We start from the raw sequence: 4,370 nt of genomic DNA, 5'->3' as shown, positions 1-4,370 counted from the left end.
TAACCCAGGTGGTGGGATTCTATCCCAAATCTACACTGTAAGTCTGCAACCAGCAGGAGACCTTACCAACTGGCCGAATTGGCACATTGCAAACAAAATCAGAATTACACTCGGCCTATTTAACTCCCCCAGTACATTTGAGTTGGGCTTCGATCAAGGCAAAGTCCCATTCTAGCAGCCTTTATGCCTTACATTGAGAATATCTCCGTACTCATGTAATTTATTTCATGGGGACGGGTTTGCCCTGACGGAAGCCGCTCTATGCCAGCGTAGTATCTAGCATGGTATTTTGACTACTCTAAATGAATTGGTGTTTGTATTCATTTTTTGGGGTCATTATCTATATTATTATAAAGTGGATATTTGTCTTTTTTGTGCAGGGCACGAAAGTTAAGTTCAATTATACAACCTCAACTTATATCTTTACCATTTAAACCTGATAGTTAAACTGAATCACTGCGTAAACTCACTAAAAAATTCAGAAACAATGAGGCAAATTACACAACCCACCTTGCTTTTCCTTCATCATCAAAAGGTGATCAGTGCACTTACACAGATTTATTAACGGCCAGTTGAGATGAGGGAGTCTGAAGACAACGATGGTTGTGTGGATGTCAATTCTGTAGAAGAAGGCAATGTGGCAAAGTTGCTGAAGCCTTCACCGTGTCCAAATATTAGACCACTTGCACTCAAACCATGCAAAGATGAATCTGGGAGAGGGGCAGCCCCGACCAAAAACCGCATGACTTGTCTCATGGTAGGCCTAGAAGTCGGAATAGAGTGAGAGCAAAGCAGGCCAAACTTTAACACTAGAATTATTTCCTCGGCTACATAGTCACTGCCAAGATTTGGATCTACTGTCTCAAGAATTGTCCCTCTACTCCAACATGAGAACACCCAGTCCACCAAAATTACGTCCTCTGCTGATGCTTGTGGATCTATTGGCCTTCTTCCACAAGTCACTTCAAGCAGAAAAGCCCCGAAACTGAACACATCTGTGCTCGGTGATGGTTTACTGGTCCTAGTAAGCTCTGGTGCAAGGTAACCTAGCGTCCCTACCACATGAGTAGTTTTGAAATCACTTCCATGACCGTACAGTCTTGCGAGCCCAAAATCTCCTAACCTTGCATTAAATTCATTATCTAATAAAACGTTGCTGGACTTGAGATCTCTGTGAACAACCACCTTCTCCCATCCTTCGTGCAGATAAAATAGCCCAGACGCTACCCCTTTGATTATTTGAAACCTTTGGCCCCAATTGAGTTTGGCCTTTGGTTGGTTGAAGAGTAACTTGTCTAGACTTCCATTGGGCATATAATCGTATACGAGTAAGATCTCTCCTCCTTTACGCCGGCAATAGCCCAAGAGTTGAACCAAGTTTCGGTGCTGCAGCCGATCCATGCAGACAATCTGAGCGACGAATTCTCTCGTTCCTTGTTTGGATTCATGAGAGACTCTCTTCACTGTAAATTCGATTTTGGAGGTGGGTAATACTCCTCTGTAGACCCTACCGAAACCTCCGATACCAAGAAGCTCTTTGTCCCTAAATCCCTTGGTGGCGGTGTAAAGATCTTTGTATTTGAATCTGCGAGGCCCATACTCTAGTTCCCAATCTTCAAGCTCTTCAGCGAACTTTCTCTTCCTTCTCACGATGACAAGGATAACGGAGATGACTGTGGAAGCTAAAACTAGGCCTATAATGGGCATTCCCACCGTCAGAAATTTGGAATGCTCTTTGGGTCCTACTCGAGGTAGCTTCGGAAGTTGGGAGATGACGAGCTCTTTTGCTCGTCCATTCATCTTAAAGCTCCAACCCAACACGTAATGGAACGTAGGAACGGTGCCCGTCGCTGACGAGAAGCCAACGTACATGGAGTCTTTCATGATCGGTGAAAGATTATAACGCAAAGACAAGAGTGGGATATCTGGTTTAGGCACATTAATCGGAGCTAATGTGACATTAATTCGACCGTCCAAGCCATTATATTCGATCCATACTTGCATTGCTTTCCCACTCTTGAGGCTTATGTTCTTATGCCCGCCACTTTGATCGGTGGCATAAGATGCCGGCTTGGAATCAACAGAAGTTAAGTTGTTAATGTCGATACCGACATGATTGTCATCGATATCAGAGAATTCTTTGCTATGGAAGGTGTCGAGCTCAACTGCGACAATATGGTTGGACGGATCACCGTTTGTGGACTCATTGAAGAGGCCTAGATATTGAGTCGGTCGAGCTCCCGGAAACCCTCTTGAAGGTGTGATCACGAAAGCAATCCCATGAGCGCTTACATTTTGATACTCGGAGAGGATCCCGAATACGAAAGTGGAAGAGAAAGTGAAAACATTACCGTCGGATTGATTCTTGAACTGGAGAGGGCATGGATAGAAGGCATGACCCATTTGTCGACTAGATTCGTCGGTTAGCATCAGGAGGCCGTTGGGTGTGATTTGTGCGGAGCCGTCTAGGCTAAGATTAGCACCTCGGAAGCCATTATAGGTAAAATTAGCATCATCTGAGGCCGCCAACGTCATGACCAGAGAATGGGCACAGAAGCAGCAGCAGCTTGACCTTGACAAACATGGTCGAGATCGTTCTTGTCCGCCGAGTCGATCGACAGCGTCTGCTCGTTTTATCTCCCATGTCAAAGTTAGTTTACTCTCTGATTTAAATTCAACAGAGGACTCATCACGTACGTCATAACCAGTTTTCTCCCTTCTTCGATGGGTACCCAATACGTACACTGCGTTGTATAATATTTTTGAAATGTCAACCAAACCAAATCTACTTCAGCACAGTCCACACGCAGAGTCTGCAAGGGACACAAATAGAGGAAGGGAAGTGAGACGTCCGGAAGAAACTACAATATTGATTCTTCCAATAAAAGTGTTTCAATCTCATAATAGATTAAATCCAATGGGTTTGATTGGCCAATTATATGAGAAATTGCACTTGTACATTTGTTTGAAAAAATCGGTTTTTCTCTTACAAAAACCCAGTTTTGAACTTGTCCCATATTGGAAAATTATAAGTTTTGTTTTCAACATTTATATAGGAGCTGATTTACACTCCATAGAATTAGTAGAGGAGAGTATGGGGATTCGATACCGTGCAACGCGTGCGCACGCGTGTGTGTGGCTTGCGATGGGCGACTCTGGTTTCGATACATTGATGACCATTGATAACCATTGATGAGATCAACGGTCACGATTCGATCGGGTGTGATCAAGAGGCACAATTCAATGTTAACAGTCACCAACTATTAACAACTTTTTAAACTTGTGACTGTTCAAGGTGCCTTCTCTAAACCAGCACCTACCTTTTCCTCATACCTCTTCACAAGTTATTTAAGGAACATGAATCAGACTCCAAAAACACAAATTCGAAATTCACTATCTCTCTCTCTCTCTCTGTCCAGTCTGCTATAGTCTCACAGAAGGCTCATTTGGAGACTCTTCAACTTTGATGGTTGCAGATTCTCGCCCAAGGCTCTATTGTATCCTGGGAACGAATCTGCCTGTAACCCAACAGCAAACTCAGTAAAACTGAGTGGGGGCAAATAACGTTCTAAAGATAGTGTCTTCAGATGCATCTCAGTGCTTCTCCTCCAAAGTTAGAGTGACCCCATCTTCCCCAACATTTTTAGAATGTTATTTTGCAATGAAGGCGGAAACAAGCATGGCTTCGATCAAAATGATGAACCAAGATCTTGTTCGATTAGACCAGTTCGATGGAGCAAATTTCAGTCGATGACAAGATAAGATGATCTTCTTTCTGACCACACTGAAACTATACTATCTATTGGACCCGAATCTGCAATCACTTCTTGAACCCATTGACAAAGACTCTGAGAAACTAAAGAAGGAAAGAGCAAAACGGGAAGATGACTCACTTCTGTGCCGATGACACATACTGAATGCCTTATCAGACCGGCTCTACAACTTCTACAAGGAACTTACATCTCCAAAAGAAATCTGGAAGGCCTTGGAATTCAAATACAAGGTGCAAGAAGTAGGTACAAATAAGTATCTTATTGCAGAATACTTTGACTTCACCATGAACAACCATAAACCTATACTAGAGCAAGTTCATGAACTACAGGTGATAGTCAATAAAATTCGATCCTTTAACATCATCCTTCCTGAACCTTTCCAAGTGGGAGCAATCATTGCCAAACTTCAACCCTCTTGGAAGGATTACAAGAAGAAGCTTCTGCACAAGGCTGAAGAACTTACCTTGGAGCAAATTTATCAACACCTTCGTATTGAAGAAGAGTCTCAAATTAGAGACAGTAGAAATAAGACCCTGACCGGTATGCTGAACTTTAAGGTAAATTTTGTAGAAAACGGATCGAAGAAGACTAACCCTG

General features: G+C 43.0%; 1 pseudogene; it reads right to left on the bottom strand.

Annotated features, from left to right (window-relative positions):
• Positions 1–561: 561 nt before the first annotated feature.
• Positions 562–2,334, bottom strand: LOC148870626 (L-type lectin-domain containing receptor kinase IV.1 pseudogene; annotated as a pseudogene).
• Positions 2,335–4,370: the final 2,036 nt, after the last annotated feature.

The sequence above is a fragment of the Nelumbo lutea genome, chromosome 2 (genome assembly GCF_056320005.1).
Source record: "Nelumbo lutea isolate HS-2025 chromosome 2, American lotus-T2T, whole genome shotgun sequence".
Classification (NCBI taxonomy): domain Eukaryota; kingdom Viridiplantae; phylum Streptophyta; class Magnoliopsida; order Proteales; family Nelumbonaceae; genus Nelumbo; species Nelumbo lutea.
The sequence above is the reverse complement of the archived record's forward strand: the minus strand, read 5'-3'. Positions and strand labels throughout refer to the sequence as shown.